We start from the raw sequence: 21747 nt of genomic DNA on the forward strand, positions 1-21747 counted from the left end.
TAAAATTCCTTTTAAGTTGTTCATGTAACAAATTTTAAAATTAATAATAATCTTTGGTTGATTTATATTATTTTTATTTTCATTTTTTATAAATTATAGTCATTAAATATTTTATTTTAGTTAATATTCATAATTTTATAAATATTAATAATAAAAAAATCTTAGATGAAAATTAACTTAAAAAATGATATGCAACTAATAAAATGTGTATGATAAATAACTAATTGTAAATATAAATTTGAAAAATCAAATACTAATAAAGTATTTTATTTAATATTGTAATACAATCAAATTATATTTTTTATTTTTTTATTTATTATTGTCTTATTTTAGTTGATTACTTCTTAGAATATTTTATATTTAATTGAAGTTAAGAATAAAGAGGATTAAGAATTTTAAATTTATATTAACTATAAATTAAGAATTTAAATTTATACAAACTTTATAATTAATTTCAATAATAAAAATATAATTAAAATTAATTTTAAGAATGATAGCAATTTGGACAAAGCCAATATTCCCTCTCCTTCGTACGTTTATATGTAATATAGAAAAACTTTCTAAATCACAATACAGTAAAGATAATCATAATAAACTTAGTTAAAAAAAATTTAAATAACAATATTAAAACTTATAAAAACTTAGGTTTATAGTATAAAAAGTTTCTAAATTATTTTTTACATTAATATGGTTTAATTTATCTTAATTATTTAAAAAATTGAATTTTAAATTATTTTCAATTAAATAAAAATTAATAACAAAGGTTATATTATAATTTAACATATCATTCATCTATTATAATTTAACATATTATCGAAAAGGCTGAGATAATTATGAGAGTTTTTAATGTAGCATATGGAGAGAATGATAATATATGGAATGAAATTGATATCTAACAATGGGGTGGGGGGGGGGGGGGGGGGGCCCATTTTGAGAGAGAGACACTTTTGAAGGATTTAGATAGTGATGAGAGGGTTTTAAATGTAGCATATAGAGAGAATAAAAATACATAGAATGAAATAGATATATAACAAGCACGATTACTCGTGGCAAACCACGGATTGGGACAATATCTTTCTATAACACAAAATATGAATTTGTGTTAATTTTATAAGTATTAAGTCATAAAAATGTAATATTTTAAATTTTTATCACTTGATAAAAAAATAAAATATATGGAGGAGAGTAATAATAAAATTTTATTCATTTACTTCAATTTATCAATGTTGAAATTATATTAAAAAATATCATTAATATGTAAAAATATATAATTTTTTTATTTAACACTAAAAATATAAAATTTGAAAGTTTAAAAAATATATATACAGTATGATTTTTCATATAAAAAATATGCAGATTATATACTTATATATATACATACACACATACAAATAACAAATGTGAGATGTAGCCTAGTGGTAGACAATATTTCTTACACTTTTAGAAATCTAAGGTTCAATTAAATCTGTTTGCATATAATTAATGTACTGGCTAAAATCTTCCAAAAACTTGCCATGTGACATTATAAGATTACAAGTGGTAATTTATTTATAAAATATAATTAATTTAATTTCATTAAATTTTTTTTATTCTTTATTATAATTATTCAGTCGCTTTCAATTGTAATAAAATTATTAATTCTTTAATTATAAAATATAAGTAATTTAATTTCATTAATTTTTCTCTATTTTTATTTAAGTACTCAATTGCTTTCAATTATGATAAAATTATTGATTCTATAATTAGAATTTTTTTTTCATATTTTGTTCTTAAACTCTTTCTCTGATTTGCTTTATTTTTATTGTTTTTATTCAAGATTTATTAGTCTCAATTATAAAAAATTATTTATATTTCTTTTGATTCCTGATACCTTATAATATAAAAAAGAATCCATTGAATCTGAATGATATTGGCTTGTGCTATAATTATTTTAAGGATAGTGTAATTACACCCCGGACTAATATTTGATAGATTAATTGTTATTATTACATATTGACTTGACTTCATTAGAATATGTTGTGGGTTACATTTAAAATTTCTATTTAATTGGATTAATAAAAATTTTTTTAAATTATTCACAATTTAATTTTTTTTATTGCTAAAAAATACTTTAAATGTAAGTATAATCATTAAATTTTGAACTTTACAACTTGTTAATTAGTAATTTAAATATGAATATATTTTTTATTGGGCCAATAACAGACATTTAGATAATATCAATACTCTAAATTAAAAAAATTAATTATAATGATATCACCATTAAAATAGACCTTAGTACATTGTTGGCCAACATTAATGTGGGCCATTAATTAATGTCTATTTTATATTAATTTAGAATATTGAACAAAATTAGTGGAATATGAGCTCATTAATTTTATTGTTTAATTCGACAAATAAAAAAAAACTTTTAAATTATTAAATATTATCAATTATTTTAAAATCAACATAATGGAATATTAGCGGACCTAGGTGCATATAATTAGAATAAGACCTTTTACTAGACTAAAAAAGAATATCTTAATCGCCCAACTAAGTTGTTATATTCTTAAAAGAGATAATTTTGTGAGGCTATATTCTAATAATTTGAAGTTTATTGACCTAACAAAATATGGGCTATTCAACTTGACCAATATGGGCCATTATAAAAATATTTTAGAATATCAGTTTTAAAATTATTAAATTAATATATCCATTTTCTTTTGGGAATACTATATATATATATAAAAGAAACTAAAACAAAAAGAATATCAAATTATTAAAATAAAAATCAATACATACTAATTATAAATAAGTCAAATTTCTATATTTTGTTTTTATAACTTTTTATGTAGATTATACTTTTTGTCTTTCAAATTTTTTAACAAAGATTTTAGAATAAAAATAATAAAAAATATAACAATATAGTAAAAATATTTGTTAAAAATATAAAATAATTTAAGGTTGACTAAATTATAGGCCAAATGTTATAAAAAAAATCCAAAACTTCACGTGTTTTTGCAATTATAGCAAAAACTTTTTTTTGGTTAATTTTGACCTAATTTGAAAGTTTAGTATTTATTATGACCCGATCAAAATTGAAAAATTGGGAAGTCTTGTGCCAAAAATATCATTTTTAATATCTTTATTCTTGACATGGCAGGTGACGTGACAAAAACATTTATGTTCTTACTGACATGGTGGCTGGTGTGGCAAAATATTATTATTTTATATATTGCTGCTGACGTAGCATAACTTTAATAATTAAAAAATCTAAAACTTTTCGACTTTTGTTAATTATAGCCAATCTTATAAGTTTGTATCATTTATAGCCAATTGACTAATTTTTATTTAATTTGATGAAAATTAATATTTTTTTTTTCTTAATTCAATTGTCAAAAATAAATATTTATATTATTTAGTATAACAAAAAAATAATATTCCCTTATCTCTCTCTCTCTCTCTCTCTCTCTCTCTCTCTCTCTCTCTCTCTTTGTGATATATATAGAACTTATTTATGAAAATAGATAAATTCTTATTTATTTAAAATTGAAAATATCCTTCTACCCATCTGTCTCTCCTCCTACCAATTGTTATCCAATAATATGTACGTGTACGCCCACTACCCACCTTTCTCCCTCTAAATAGTATCTCTATATCTATCTCTCTCTCTCCTCCCATCCACTATCATTCAATAATATATAGACATTCAACCACATGTTTATTATTATTAGTATTATTATTATTTTTTTTATTATTATTATTATTTGCCAAAATGAAGAATATTGTTATTATTGACATTTTTGCATGGATTTTTAATTTTTAAATAAATAAAAAAACATGTGGGGAGAGAGAGGGGAAAATTATTTTTTTATTGTATTAAGTAATATAAATATTCATTTTTATAATTTTATTAGGTAATAAAATATGAAATTTTGACCAAGTTGCATCAAAATTAGTTAATTGGTTGTAAATGAAATAAACTTATAGAATTGGCTATAATTGACAAAAGTCAAAAAGTGTTGGATTTTTTTAATTATTAAAGTTATGCCACATCAGCAACAATTTATATAATAAAAATATTTTTGCCATGTCAGCAAGAAAATAAAATTCCCACCACATCACCCGCCATGTCAGCAATAACATATTTAAAAAATAATATTTGACTTGGCCATAATAAATACAAAACTTTTAGATTAGGACAAAATTGACAAAAAAAAAGGTTTTAGCTATAATTGCAAAAACATGTAAAGTTTTAGATTTTTTTGAATATTAGGCCAATTAAGAAAGATGTATAATAGAGAGAGAGAGAGAGATGTATAATATATATAAATATAGAGAGAGAAAGAGAGAGAAGGGGGAGAGAGAGAGAGAGAGGGGGGAGAAAGAGAGATGTACAATAGAGAGAGAAAGAGAGAGAAAAAGGGAGAGAGAGAGAGAGAGAGAGAGAGAGAGAGAGAGAGAGAGAGAGAGATACAATAGAAAGAAAGATAGAGAAAGAGCGATGTGTAATATAGAGAGAGAGGGAGATAATAGAGAGAGAGAGAGAGAGAGAGAGAGAGAGAGAGAGAGAGAGAGAAGGAGAGGTATAAGAGAGGGGGAGAGAGAGTGTGTGTCATGACCTTATTTCTAAGTCAGACCGGCACTAGGACTTGGATCAGCATAAAGCCCCCGAGGCAAATAGTAAGTTTCGCTGTTCTCAAACCAATAATCAAAACCAAAATTAAGGCTTAACATGCAAATAAAATAAAATAAAGTATTATAAATTTGTTTGGGACAACTTAACCCAATTTCTATCAGGAAGCCAAAACAAGGGGAGCCCAGCTCAACCCTGATACTCAACATGTACAAACTATTTAATATCATAATTTTTTCATTAAGTAACACAACATATACATAAACCAATGTTATAGCGAAGCTCTAGTTATTAAACAAACAAACAAACAAATAAATAAATAGACATAATAAACTATTACCTAATAAGCACAACCTACGAAGAAAAATGCAGGTTAGACTTAAAGAAATAAAGTCACTCCTCCTATAACCTGAGAAAAATATTTGAACAAGAATGAGCATTCGACTTAGAGAGTTTAGATATTGATTATAGATGAAATTTCTATAACTATTTATAACTAGTGCAATCCTACCATGAAATGCACATCCAACACATAAAACAAATAATTCATCCAATATTCCCACGAAAAGTTAATTTGGAGCTACTCACACATCCAATGTATCACATCAATATATATATATGGAAGCTGATCCCTTATAAAGCCCTCTTAATCGAATACCTACCAGTGAAATCAACTCAAACCGGACTTTCACTTATTAATCCAAGTGCGTGAGTCAGCAAGATTAACTCAAAGCCGTACTCCCCCCAACTTATCCATATATAAGGATCGAGTCCTAGTTAGTCAATCTCTAGCCGCGACTACCAATCCTACCCATACCCATATCCACACCATATTCATGCCAGCACACACACAGAGCTTTAAATAATTTTCAGGGTGGCAATCATAAATAAATAACAATAATTAAATATGTAGCAATCAAAATTTCGATAATGTATTAACTATTTATGTGCATAATTAATTATATATAGAATGCATGAGCATGCCAGATATATATATATATATATATATATATATATATATATATATATATATATATATATATATATATATTATTGAAATTACAAAAATAATCAATATTCAACTCATAGACTGGTCGATTTAATTACAACCAGTCTAGCTGAAAGGAGAAAAAATGTTGGTCCACACCGATTACCTAGACAAATACATTAACCTCTATCAAATTTACTAATAGAATTAATTAATTAATTTAATCAAAGAAATAAGAATAATTTTCTAAGGTCTTGCTGAAATTTTGAGTCTTCTTTATGATTGGACCTAACTCTCTCACAAGAAAAATGTAATGACAGCAACAAACAGGGCCTCAGGCCGACAACAACAATTATAATGTCCATCCAGGGCCTACAAGGATCCTAATCCAGGTCCAATCCTCCAAACTTTAGCTCAGGTCCCCAACTCTTGTACAGTCTAAATATTTATTTTTAGCACTTTAAAAATTATAAAAATATTCCTGAAGGTCCTCCACATCATCCTTATATTAATTAAAGTCATTTTACTAAAATTTTCTAAGCTAGGAGTATTTTACAGATTTATCAGCTAGCTTAGCCAAGGTAAAAATTATACAACTTAATTTTGAGACTACCTTTGCAAATTCTGCTACCTGGAGCACGTTCAGGACGTCTGAAAACACTAGGAATGATTGTAAACACGACCTCTTTCTGAGACAGCTAACAAAACACCTAGACCGGATCAAAAACTCGATCCCGAGTGCTAGTGAGCTATCGCTGATTCGATCACACCTAAACAAAGCTAAAAAATTATTAATAATTATTATATAATTATATTTAATTTACGGACATTGAAAAGAGTCAAAAATCTCATTAAGCGATCTAGATTGTCTGATGATCGCCTTTTTCAAATGGCGTCCAATCAGAGCTGGGTTAGTCCATCTCGAAGGTCTCGATGCACTAAGTCCATCCGTGGTCTCAGATTTGTCAATCCGACAGTTGATGATTGGATTGTTAAAAATCTGATAGGAAAGCTCGAAAAAGACCCATTTTCTCTCTCCTCATTTTGTGTGAATCCAGAGACCATGGGAGCTGCCACTGGTCGAGAATGTTTCCATGGGGCGAGGGGTATCAATCTGGACCGATGGTGTGGCCGAAGGATGGCCGGAATGGCCAGAAAATAGCCTTAAAGATTCAGTTCTCTCTCTCCTCTCTCTCTTCATTTGCTCACTAGCAAGCTGCTGCTCATTGCCACTTGCATCATGCCACCATCATCTGATGGTGCAGGTGCTGCTGGCCAGCGCTCCTCGTTGCCGGAGAAGATGAGATGGGTGAGGGGAGGGAGGAAAGTGAGGAAGAGGGAGGCTCGGGGGGTCTGTTGCACAATTTTAAACTTTGTTTTTTGTTTTTACTTTTAATTACACTTTCAGTCCTTGAACTTTTTGGTTGTATTCAAATAAGTCCAAAATTCTTTTCAATTGGGTTCCAAAATACAAATATGTGTATAATTAAATAATAAAGAAAATAAATAATAATAATAATTATAATAATAATAATAATAATAATAATAATAATAATCAAATTAATAAAAATGAATAAAATCTTAAGACCAAGGTTAACAATAATGCAATAATATAGTTTGTTAATTGATTTGATATTAATACTTAAAACTAATAATTTCAATTGAAATTGGATTATTAAATAATTTTATAAAATATGTTTAGAAATAACATTAAAAAAATATATAAATGAAAGTTTTACAAAAATTATAAGTTAGTTAGATAATATTAAAATAATATTTAGATACTATATAAAAATATAAAATTTATATTTTAAAAATATAGGTTATTACACAGAGTGAGAGAGAGAGAGAGAGAGAGAGAGAGAGAGAGAGAGAGAGATGTATAATAGACAGAGGCGGAGAGAGAGAGAAATGTACAATAGAGAGAGAGAGAGAGAGAGAGAGAGAGAGAGAGAGATGTACAATAGAGAGGGAAAGAGAGAGAGAGAGAGAGAGAGAGAGAGAGAGGGAGAGAGAGATGTAGAATAAAGGGAGGGAGAAGTATAATAGAAACAGAAAGAGAGAAAGATGTAAATAAAAATTTCATAATATTTAAATTATTTTTTGAATAAAGTAATTATTATATTTTAAATAAAGTAATCGTAAAAATTATGATTAATTTATATAAAAAAGAATTAAATGAGGTATTTTAATTAAGTATATCATTAATTAATTAAAAAAATACTAATGAAAATTTATTAAATTAAATTAAATAAGAAAGAAATTTGAGTAAAAATTAATTTAATAATAATAATAATTTGTTATTATTTAAATAATAATTAAAAATTAAACTGCATATTAATCCATGCATAGCATAGGAATTTTGTTAATATATATATATATATATATATATATATATAAAGGAAAGTGATATTCTCCAGTAAATGACATGTGGCATTTTTCTTAAAAAACTTGTCACGTATTACCTAACACTCATCTTGTTACTGTCTGCTGTATGTAACTCCTTTATAGTTTTAGAGAAATACTTTGAGGGTACTAATCCTTCATTTATACAGCACAAATCAGCGCCTGAATCTATTAAGGCTATGGTACTAAATAAGTACTTCTTTTGAACTACTATGGTAATTCTAGTATGCCATTTGTGAGGGATAACTCGATCTATCCGATTAACATACTTAAAGTTATTAATACTATTAGTATTATCTTCAACCTTGTCTTCTTCCTCTTCTTCTCGCTCAGCTATTAGCGGAGAATCATTTTTTACTTCAAGTAAGACTACCCTTTCTTTTAAGTGATGTAATTCAGTCTTTATCGAATTAATTTCTTGTCTTAATTCTATTATTGTAGGTTCTCTTAGCATTTTAGCTGCTTTAATTTTCAGTTTTTTTTTTTTTTATCTAGGATAGGTCTGAATTTTTTATTTAATTTTTTTTGATTAAATTTATGTGCTTTTGGCGTTATTTAAGTGTTTTTGGCCTTAGGTATGAGTGCAACCCACTCCAGCTTTTTTATTAGTTTTTAAGGTTTTTCTTTTTTTTTTTTTTTAGTTTGGAGATTTAGGGTTTCAGTCGCATATATAGGTGATACGTCCCACATCAATTCTGTAAGGAGATTTTGAGTGATATATATCTGAGTTTTCAAACCTCCCCTTGTGAGTTAGCTTTTGAGGTAGAGTTAGGCAGATTCATATCAACAAGACTAACTTAATACTTTTTCAGTTGAACATTACTTTTGATAAAATTAATAAAAGATAGGATTTTTTCTAAGTTCTTTTTTGAACTAAACTAAATTATCTAAGTGATTAATATTGTAGGATTTAACAATCCTGATGTTCTTGGTTCTTATTTGATAATAAACTTTGGATCAAGAATTCTTAATCTTACCTTTGAATTATCTTGGTTTTCAATTTTCTATAATTGATAGGTTAAAATTTCTCTTAGCGTTTGAACTTGATTTTGGCTTTCTTGGGATTATAAAACAAACCTATTCGTGGGTTTTAAGACATCGTTCTTGAGGTTTGCATCACATAGCCAATATAACAATGCCTTTAATGGATTAAACAAAAGTATCATTTCTTATCCAAAAGGCAAAGCCATAGAATTGTTTACACCAAGCTGTCAAGTATATTCTCCAGTTATAACATGATAAAACAGAAGGTACCATGACTATACCACAATACTATATTGACCATGACTATACTATAGTAAGACGGCTATTTACAAGCAATTCTATGATATTGCTTTGTTATATTTAATTTCACATTAAAAGTGTCTTAGTTCAAGTATTGCACAAACTGAAATGAAAAATAAAGCAGAGACATATAAGCATGGAAAGAGAGCCAAGCCCTTGTAATTGGTTTTAAGAATGGCTATTGGGACTTTTGGGATATAAAAGTGGGATAAATTTTGACAATCGTCCCTGAACTTATCTAGTATAATATTATAGACCTTCAACTTAAAAATGTAATATAAAATCCCTTCAATTTTCAAATTTTACACAGTAAAATCCCTTTAACCTCTAATTATCAATTTTTCAGTTAGACGCTGACCTGAACAGTTCTAGCGTGGAGCTTAATCAATATTTCTCTTTTTTCTCTCAAGTTATGTGTAAATTGAATCTTTTTTCTCATTATAAACAGAATGATTTTTCAGATGCAGAGAGAATAATTTTACAATTTGAATAAAAAAGGAGAGAGAAATCTTGACTAAGAGCCATGTTGGAGTTGTTCACATCAGTTTTCAACTAAAAAATCAATAATTAAAAGTTAGAGGAATTTTACTGTACAAAATTTAAAAGTTTATGAAGTTTTATGTTACGTTTAAAAATTTAAGAACCGTAGTGTTACAACCATATAAGTTCAAGAATAGTTATTAAAATTTACCCTATAAAAATGCATCATGGTGCACGAATTAGACCCATTAGAAAAGCACCAAATCACAACTTCATTAAAAAAAATCTCCGAACATCTTAAAACCATTAAAAAAAATTTACAGTAAACTCATTCTAAAGAGATCTAAAATCTCCAAATCACAACTTCATAGTCTTACTTAAAATTTGTAGTAAAAGCACCAGACACCACAATCTCAGAATTACAAATAATAAAATCACCAAACACCTTATTCTCAGAATTTCCAAATAATAAAAGCACCAAGGTCACTAACCAAGAGCGGCGAGCTTGACCTTTCTCTTTCATGTCTGACCATTCGCTGGGCTTTCGTCTTCAACTTTTTCCACTTTTTCACCTCTCTGTTCAATAGGTCCACTGTAGTGTTCTTCACTACACTGTAGTGCTCTTATTTTCCGCAGACTGCTCCTTTCCCTGTGGCAAAACATCGCCGCCTCCATGTCCCGCCTTGGATCCACAACACTCCGGGGAATTGCCGTCGGTTTCTGGCAGTTCCGTCGATATATCGAGGGTTAACTCTGGTAGCTGCCGCTTTCTACCACGTCCCATGGCTAATGGACCGAGAACGAGAGATGACCAGAGAACGAGAGATAAACTAGTGCAGAGAGCGCAGAGAAAGTATTTATCATAGAAAGAAATAAAATTATGGAAGAAGAAAGAGGAGAGGGTTTCATAGGAAACGCGAGGAAAGAAAGAAAACAGGTTTTGGATTTAAGACAACGAAAACAGTGGGTGGGGATTTCTTGTGGCATTTTGACATAATCTTTCATTCAAATCCATCACAAACATAGAATTTATTTTAAATAAATTTTAATTATGTTTCTTAAAATTAATTGACAAAAATTACACTTCATTCGATTCTTTAATTTCTCGGGAAACAAACATAAAATAATAATTTTAAAAGACTCACTGTAGCCATTGTCAACGAGGTAATTGAAGGAGTGGGCATCGCAGTTGTAAGTGAACTTATTGTTGGTCGCAGGGGGCTACTGGAGGCACTGAAACGCTATGGAATTGAAATTGCCACTGAATTCTGTGTACTCAGCAAGAATCACGTTTCCACAGGAAACGAATGAGTAGATCAACGATTTCTGGCCCATTTTGGTTATTTGATAAAGCGATTAAAGGTCTTGAACTCGTACAGAGAGAGATCTGAGAATTTGATCGAAAATCTCTCCCCACCCCTTCTTTTGCTTTCTTTTCCCACCAGAGATAGTTAAAAGCGAGGGGGGGAGGGGGCTGCTGATGAGGTTCTAAAGCAGCGATGGTTAAAATCTACCTGTCAATCTTTTTTTTTTTAGAAAAAAAAAATCTATTTTATTGTCAGTAAATATTCGTTCTCAAATTTAAATTTTGTTAATAAATTAATCTTTGTTAATAGTTTTTAAAATTATGTTTTATTAACAAGATGGTTTATATACTTAAATTTTGTTAGTATTTAAAGTATGAGCGTTATATTTATATTTATGTATATAAGATTTAAATATTAATTTAAATATTTAAATGAAAAATATTAAAATTTTAGTAATTAATATTAAAATTTAATTAATGCAATAATATATAGATATTTAAAAAGTTTTCGTATATATTAGTTATTTATCTTTAAAAATTTTGTTCACATATTTAAAAAAATTTTAAAATAAAATTTTTTTAAATATGATAATTTTATTTTTCTTTAACAATTATATATTATATAAGTATTAATTAAATTTTCATGCATATAATATATTTAGTATAAATAATTTAGCTACATGTTATTGTTACTTTATTGAAATATATATATTGTTATTATACTTGTTATAAAAACACATGAATTAATTTTTTTATATAATTTTTTATTAATTTTTTATATATTATATAATATTATCATAGTATTATACATATTATATTTAATTATTTAAATTATAAATATTAACTTTAATGTCATTTCAATTAATTATATAAATATAAATATTTATCAATTTTAAAATTATTTTTTATTCGATCATATTTTTATGAAAGTTGTGTTATATTATTAATATGTAATATTAACTTAATTTTAAACTTAAATGTAATATAATAAAAAAATATAATAATAACTTTTAAAAATATAAATAGGTGAAAATATTTAAAATAAATTAATAATAAATGTAAAGCTCATTTTATTTAATTTATTCAATTTTTTTTTTAAAAGTTTGATTTGTGTATATTTTATTTTAATTTTTCATAATTTAAAATAATACATACTTATAAAATGAAATTGTATATCTAGATTAATGTAAAAAAAATTATTTTTAAAATTAGAAAATAGAATAATTTTTGAAATTAATTTCTGTTATTATAAATATATCATATGTATTACGTGTTTAAATTTTAATTGTATTAAAATTATATTATATTTCTGAAATAGTAATAAAAAAATATTTTTATAAAATTTATTTCAGCTTTAATTAAATTTCTTTTTGGTATTCACTATGATTGGATAAAATATAATTCTTGATTCAGTTATTAAAAGAAAATTAAAACTATATCAATACAATAAGATAAATTTAGTTCAATACAGTTTAGTTCTTACAAAATCTCTCTTTTATTTCAATTCCCTTTTTTTTCATTCAAAAGAGTAAGAACCATAAACACCACCATTTTCAATGCTGAAAAGAATAAAAATAGAAAAATATTAATAATGTAATAATATAAATATAAATCTAATTAAATAATATATTATTACTATTACTCCTTTATTTATTATTAATGTAAAAAAAATAATATTTTATAAGTTATATAATGCTAGCTCTATAATAATAATTTTTAAGAAATTATACTTGTAATTATATAAATATAAATAGAAATAAATTAATTAGGTTTAAATTTAATTATTTTTAAATATTTTGTTAGTATTTATCTTTAATTAAAATTAAATAAAATTCTTTTTAAGTTGTTCATGCAACAAATTTTAGAATTAATAATAATCTTTGATTGATTTATATTATTTTTATTTTCTTTTTTTATAAATTATAGTCATTAAATATTTTATTTTAGTTAATATTCATAATTTTATAAATATTAATATATTATTTCATTGCAATTAAAAAAATTCTTAGATGAAAATTAACTTAAAAAATAATATGCAACTAATAAAATATGTATAATAAATAACTAATTGTAAGTATAAATTTGAAAAATCAGATACTAATAAAGTATTTTATTTAATATTGTAATATGATCAAATTATTTTTTTTATTTATTATTTTCTTATTTTAGTTGATTACTTCTTGAAAAATTTTATATTTAATTGAAGTTAAGTATAAATAGGACTAAAAATTTGAATTTATATTAACCATAAATTAAGAATTTAAATTTATGCAAACCTTAAAATTAATTTAAATAATAAAATTATAATTAATTTCAAAAATGATAGCAATTTGGTCAAAGCTAATATTTCCTCTCTTTCATACATTTATATTATAATATAGAAAAACTTTCTAAATCACAATAGAGTAAAGATAATCATAATAAATTTAGTAAAAAAAAAAATTAAGTCACAATATCAAAACTTATAAAACTTAGGTTATAATATAAAAAGTTTCTAAATTATTTTTTACATTAATATGGTTTAATTTATCTTAATTATTTAAAAATTTGAATTTTAAATTACTTTTAATTAAATAAAAATTAATAAGAAAAATTATATTATAATTTAACATGTTATCGAAAAGGTTGAGATAATTATGAGAGAATTTTAAATGTAGCATATGGAGAGAATAATAATATATGGAACGAAATTGATATCTAACAATAAGTGGAATAGATACACATAAAAAGTAATTATACATTTTGAAAGAGAGAGAGAGAGAGAGAGTTTTAAAGGATTTAGATAGTTATGAGAGGTTTTAAATGTAGCGTATAGAGAAAATAATAATACATATATATATATATATATATATATATATATATATATTCTCAAGGTAATATCATGTGACACTTTTGTTGAAAAATTTGCTACGTATTACCTTTCATTAATAACTATCTTTTATACTCTTTTACAGTGATAATTATTTATTTTTTATATCTCTTTTAGTTATCAATATTATTTATAATTCGACCTTAACATTTATAATTTAAATTATTATTTTCTTTAAAATTTAATTTTTAAAAATTAAAACTTTTTGTAATTAAATACAACATTTAAAAGTTATTTATATTATTTTTTTAATAATTTCATTTATGTAAAAATATTATTTACTACATGTCACCACCATAATAATAATAATAATAATAATAATAATAATAATAATAATAATAATAATAATAATAATAGTTTAAAATAAAAAATAATTTAATAACAATAACAACAACAACAATAATAATAATAATAGAAGGTCAATGATGACCATTAATTTAAAAAAAATTGACAATTAATTTGTGATCTCATAATCAACTAGCATATTATTTAATCAACCTTAAATTATTTAATATCTTTAATACGTATTTTTATTATATTGTTATATTTTTAATTTTTTTTATTGTGAAATCTTTATTAAAAATTTTAAGAGATAAAAAGTATAGTCTATATAAAAAGTTATAAAAATAAAATATAGAGATTTGACTTATTTATAATTAGTATGTATTAATTTTTATGTTAATAATTTAATATGCTTTTTATTTTGCTTTCTTAAGATTAATTAATGCTCATTATTATTATTATTATTATTATTATTATTATTATTATTATTATTATTATTATGGCCATTGAATTAAAACGGCCAAATAAATGAGAAACATTTTATTATCATAAAAATTAAATTTAAATTCTTTTGTTATCGTTTTTCAATATAATAGGGATTGGAAGTAATCTATCATTCACTTTTAATTTCTCTTTATTAAAATAGAGCTTAAATATTTTTTAACCGACTTTCAGATGAGTTTGAATTTAAAATATAATATTTATATTAAATTTGATAAGCATTTATATTTAGCATTCTAAATATTTGTTATCTAAATTAATCTATTTATTATTATTTATGTAAAACAAGCTAAATTTTTCTTGGTATTCTCAAGGAAATACCATGTAATACTTTTTTTTGAAAAACTTACCATGTGTCATCTTCCATTAATAACTCTTTTTTATACTCTTTTATAATAATAATAATAATAATTATTATTATTTAGTTCTTTTTTATTTCTCTTTTAATTATCAATATTATTTACCATTCTACTTTAATATTTATGATTTAAATTATTATTTTATTTAAATTTTGATTTTTAAAAATTAAAACTTTTTGTAATTAAATGCAATATTTAAAAATTATTTATATTATTTTTTTTATAAATTCATCTATGCAAAAATATTATTTACTACATATCACCCTCTATAATAATAATAATAATAATAATAATAATAATAATAATAGTAATAATAATAATAATAATAATAATAATAATAATAGTTTAAAATAAAAATTAATTTAACAACAACAACAATAATAATAATAATAATAATAACAATAATAACAAAAGTCAGATGGCTATTAATTTAAAGAAAATTCATCATTAATTTGTAATCTCATAATCAACTATCATATAATTTAATCAACCTTAAATTATTTCATATCTTTAATAAATATTTTTATTATATTGTTATATTTTTTATTATTTTTAGTATGAAATTTTTGTTAAAAAAATTGAGAGATAAAAAGTATAGTCTATATAAAAAGTTATAAAAATAAAATATAGAGATTTGACTTATTTATAATTAGTATGTATTAATTTTTAAGTTAATAATTTTAATATTTTTTTTATTTCACTTTCCTAATATTGATTAATGTTTATTATTATTATTATTATTATTATTATTATTATTATTATGGCTAACTTATAGCCATTGAATTGAAATGGCCAAATAAATGAGAAACATTTTACTGTTATAAAAATTGAATCTAAATTCTTTTGTTACTGTTTTTCAATTAAATAAATATCTAATTATAAAATTAAACTTTTATTTAAATAATTTCTATTTATTTGTCCATATGTAATATGTCATATGAGACATTTGATACATATTAACCATTCTCTTTTCACCATGTATTTTCATTTTACTTAAGTGCTCTTAAATTTTTTATTTGCTCTATTTTTATTATTTTTTTTTAAAGTTATTAGTTATCATTTTCAAAATTTATTTATTTAAATATATTTAATTAATATTTATTTAATTACTAATTTTTTTTATAAATTTCTTATTTAATATTTTTTAAACTTTTTAATATTTTATTTCATTATAATTATACATCAAATGTAACTATTATTAATATTTTGATTATTCATATTTTATTATTATTAATTTTCAACAGAAATATTTTCAAATTTTAATTAAATATCTAAATTTTTATGCATAAATTATCTCTTAACTATATTTTTATATAGAAGTAAAATTTTAAAAATAGAATACAAATATGATTACATCGAAGATTTAACTACAAGTAAAAATGATTAAAAAAATAAAATTACAATATTAAAATTATAGAATTTGTCTTTTGAACAATAGTATGTATTTTTGACATTTATTATATTAATAAAAATGATGATATTTTAAAATTTTAATTTTAATGAAATATATTTATCTTACATCATAAATTTATGCAAAACGATAACCATTTTTATAAAAAAATTATTCTATTAAAAATATATCATATTAATAAAAAAATTTACACTTTATAAAAATTTAAAGATATAATATTTTTAACAAATAATATAATAAAATGTTATTTTTAGTTAATAATAATGTTATATATTTTCATTATTATTAAAATTAAATAATTCAATTCATTAGTAGTAATTTAATATATTTTTATTATATTAATAATAAAAAATATATTTATATAATTTTTAAATAATACTATTTTTTCATTAATCTAATATATTTTCTCTAATCTTAAAAAAATCAATTTACATAAATTATGCAATAAAATATAAAAATTTCTTGAAATTTAAATTATTTTAGAATAAAGAATTTTATTACATTTTAATCAAAGTAATCATGGAAATTACTATTAATATGTGTATAAAAAGAATTAAATAGATATTTTAATTAATTACACTATAAATTAATTAATAATTTATTATTATAATAGATAAAAATTTATTCAAATTAAATTAAATAAGAGAAAAATTTTAATTGAAAATTAATTTAATAGTAATAATGTATTTTATTTAGAATATAATTAAAAATTAAATTAAAAAAATAAATATTATAAATTGTCCATGCATAGCATGGGCATTATACTGATAGATATATAATAATAAGAGGGTAAGCAATATAGAGAGAGAGATGATTACATAGGGAGAGAGTAATAATGTATGTAATGAAATAGATATATAACGATAGGAGAGGAGAAAGAGGATGTATATAGAAATTAATTATATATTAAGATAAAGAAATTAATTGTGTAAGTAATACATGTGTGAGAGAGAGAGAGAGAGAGAGAGAGAGAGAGAGAGAGGGAGGGGGGGGGGGGAATATGTGGAGAGAGTAACAATAAAATTTCATTCATTTACTTTAATTTATCAATGTTGAAATTATATTAAAAAAAATCATTAATATGTAAAAATATATAATTTTTTTATTTAATGCTGAAAATATAAAATTTGCAAGTTTAAAAAATATATATACAGTATAATTTTTTATATTAAAAATATGCAAGTTATATACTTATATATATACACATATACACATACAAATAACAAATGTGAGATGTAGCCTAGTGGTAGACAATGTTCCTTACACTTTTGAAAATCTAAGGTTCAATTAAACCTATTTACATATAATTAATGTATAGGCTAAAATCTTTCAAAAACTTGCCATGTGACATTCTAAGAGAAGGCCTTGCGATATAAGATTACAAATGATAATTTATTTATAAAAAATAATTAATTTAATTTCATTCAATTTTTTCATTCTTTATTATAATTATTCGATTGCTTTTAATTATAAAATTATTAATTCTCTAATTATAAAATATAATTAATTTATTTTCATTAATTTTTTTCTATTTTTATTTTAAGTTTTCAATTTCTTTCAATTATAATAAAATTATTAATTCTCTAATTAGAATTTTTTTTCTCATATTTTGTTTCTTAAATTCTTTTCCCGATTTGCTTTATTTTTATTATTTTTTTTCAAGATTTATTAGTCTCAGTTATAAAAAAATTATTTATATTTCTTTTGATTCCTGATACCTTATAACATTAGAAAGAGTCCATTAAATCTTGAAAGATAGTGACTTGTGCTATAATTATATTTTTATACAGAAATCATTTCTCAACTATATTTTGATATAGTCATATAATTTCAAAGAGAAATGATAAATATGATTATAACAACAAGCAAAGTTGATTGAAAAAATAAGTTACGATATCAAAATTATGTGTATATCTTTGTAAAATTTATTAGATTAATAGAAATAATGACATATATATATATATATATATATATATATATATATATATATATATATATATATATATATATTTATATTTATTTATTTATTTAAAAATTTAATTTCTATGAAATTTTTATATTTTATATAATAAATTTTTGTAAAGTGATAACAATTTTTATGAAAAAATATTTTACAAATTTATTTTTTATTATAATTAGTCCATTGCTTTCAATTGTGATAAAATTATTAATTCTCTAAATATAAAATTAATTAATTTAATTTCATTAAAATTTCTCTTTTTTTATTATAATTATTCAGTTATTTTCAATTATGATAAGATTATTAATTTTCTAGTTAGAAAAAATTTTCTTCTCATATTTTATTCTTAAATTCTTTATCCGACTTATTTTATTTTTATTTTTTATTAAAAAATTATTAGTCTCAATTATCAAAAATTATTTATATTTCTACTAATTCCTGATTCCCTATAATATTAGAAAGAGTCTACTAAATTTTGAAAGATAGTGACTTATATCAGAATTATTTTAAGGACAGTATAACCACACCCCAAACTAATATTTTGATTATCCATCTTTTTATTATTTTTTTTCAACAAAATTATTTTCCTGATGCACCCCATATCGGTTCTGCGAGGAGGTCTTGGGTGTTATATTTATGGGTTTGCAAACTTTCCCTTATGAGCTAGCTTTTGAGGTAGAGTTAGGCAGGTTCATATAATTTGGTATCCGAACCTCACTGCACTTGCAGTCGATGGGCCATGTATAAAGGTTCCCGGACATTCTTCAAGAAAAGTCAAGGTGAACGAGTCATAACTCCGATTGCTTCATGAAGACGTTCAGTCTAAAGGGATTGGGAATGATGATATAAACATATTTTATATTTATTCCAAAATTTAATTTTTATATTTTATATCATAAATTTATGTAAAGCGATAATAATTTTTATAAAAAAAATTTTTTTACAAAAAATTTATCTTGCTAATAGAAAAAATAGTTTTAGCACTTTGCAAAAATATAAAGATATAGCCTTTTTGAAAATAATATAATAAAATATTATGTTTAATTAATAATAATGTTATATGTTTTTATTAATTTAAATAATTCAATTCATTATTATTAATTTAAAATAAATTTTATTATATTAATTACAAAAAATATTATATTTATGTATTATTGGAGTAATATTATTTTTCATTAATTTATTATATATTTTTAAAGTACTAAAAAAAAAGATAAATATCACTTTACTTAAATTTATATGATAAAATATAAAAAATTCATAATGTTTAAAATTTTTTTGTGAATAAAGTAATTATCATATTTTAAACAAAGTAATCATAAAAATTATAATTAATTTATATATAAAAAGAATTAAATAAGGTATTTTAATTTAGTATACCATCAATTAATTAAAAAATTACTATCACAATTGGTGAAAATTTATTGATGAGACCCCAATGGACTTGCCAAGGAACCCCCAAGATAATTGATCCAATTCTGCAAAACTCTCACAATCAGATTCTTCTACTTGATATTATTTAATCCAAAACCAACCTTATGGTAGAGAACCAAGCAAATAATTCAATTAGGAAAACAAAAGATTCAAAGCCCAATATCAACCTGTGGTAGAGAACCAAGAATATCAAAGTAATTAATTCTTGAAAGCCAATCAGACTTGTCGAGAAGAAAAATTCAATAAGAATGTTAAAGGAGAAAACACTCTCAATGTTTAATTGATAATAAAAAAATTGTCAAAAACATTAGAAACATAAGGTATTTATGGGTGGCTGCTAATATATCATAAAACCCTAGAAAAACATAAAAATATTACAAAAAAAACCAAAATAAAATCGTCTAAAACATAGGCTATGAAGTCCACATGCCTAAAGGATAAATTTTGACAACTGTTGATATGAATCTGCCTAACTCCACCTCAAAACATAGCTCACAAGTGAAGGTTTGCAAACTTATATATATAACACCCAAGACCTTCTTGCAGAACCGATGTGGGACGCATCATTCTCGACCCCTTTAGACTGAACGTCCTCATGAAGCAACTGGGGTCATGACTCGTTCACTCCGACTTCTCTCGAAGAACGTCAAGGAACCTTTGTACATGGCCCACCGACCCATACAGAGTGAGGCCCTGATACCAAATGATATGAACCTGCCTAACTCCACCTCAAAAGCTAGCTCACAAGGGGAGGTTTTCAAACCCATATATATAACACCCAAGACCTCCCTGCAGAACCGATGTGGGACGCATCAACTGTCCCTGAACTTATTTAGTTGTAATATTACAGTCTTTCAACTTAAAAATATAACACAAAATCCCATCAACTTTTAAATTTTACATAGTAAAATCCTTCTAATCTCCGATTATCAGTTTTTCAGTTAAACGCTGACATTGACATTTCCAGCATGGAGCTTAGTCAGTATTTCTCTTTTCACTCTCAAGCTATGTGTAAATTGAATCATTTTCCTCTATATAGAAAGAATAATTTTTCATGTGTAAAGAAAATAATTTTACACTTTGCATAAAAGAAGAGAGAGAAATGTTGCCTAAGTGCCATGCGGGAGCTATTCACATCAGTTTCTAACTGAAAAATTAGTAATTGAAAGTCAGAGGGATTTTACTGTGCAAAATTTGAAAGTTTAGGGGGTTTTATGTTACATTTTAAAGTTAAAGGATTGTAATGTTACAACTATATAAGTTCAAGGACAGTTGTTGAAATTTATCCCATGCCCAGAGCGTGCGCCTCACTTATTTACATGCCTAGGGTGTGTAACCCTTGGCAAAACAAGCAAATTTGTGGTTTTTAGCAAAACATGGCCTAGGCCATATTTTCTTCCCTCATCACATGCCCAGGGCATGTTGCCTGCTACAGCCCAAATTTTCAAATGTTTCTTCTGTGAAAATACGCCCATGCTGTGCTGAAGCTACCCTTGCAAGCCCTAGCCATGAAAGCTTTAGCCTCTTGAAGAAATTGACGAATTTTAACACTTTTAGCACTCGAAAAGGTGGGTTTGTTTAGCATTGCACTTGGTGACCTCCATCCTTGAATACATGAGCAAGAATCACCCATTTGAGTTCTCTTATCATGCAGAACTCTCCATTTTCAGGTTCTTTACCACAATAAGTTTGAACTAGCCCTTGTACTGCCCCGACCCTTGCCCTTGTGGTTGATCCTTTGAATATTCCAGTGGCATTGGCTCAATGATCTCCATTATTGATGTATAAAAAGAATTAAAAAACAATTTTAAATAATTTTCCATTAATTGATTTAAAAGTTACAATCAAAACAAAA

The 21747-nt window shown here is 23.8% G+C and overlaps 1 long non-coding RNA gene across 1 annotated transcript; it reads right to left on the reverse strand.

Annotated features, from left to right (window-relative positions):
* Positions 1-10018: 10018 nt before the first annotated feature.
* On the reverse strand, positions 10019-11297 carry LOC131175429 (uncharacterized). Its single transcript, XR_009145622.1, has 2 exons — positions 10916-11297; positions 10019-10600 (listed from the first exon to the last, which is right to left on the reverse strand). It is a non-coding gene; the product is annotated as an uncharacterized LOC131175429 (long non-coding RNA).
* Positions 11298-21747: the final 10450 nt, after the last annotated feature.

Source organism: Hevea brasiliensis, chromosome 17, assembly GCF_030052815.1.
Source record: "Hevea brasiliensis isolate MT/VB/25A 57/8 chromosome 17, ASM3005281v1, whole genome shotgun sequence".
In the NCBI taxonomy this organism is placed as follows: Eukaryota; Viridiplantae; Streptophyta; class Magnoliopsida; order Malpighiales; family Euphorbiaceae; genus Hevea; species Hevea brasiliensis.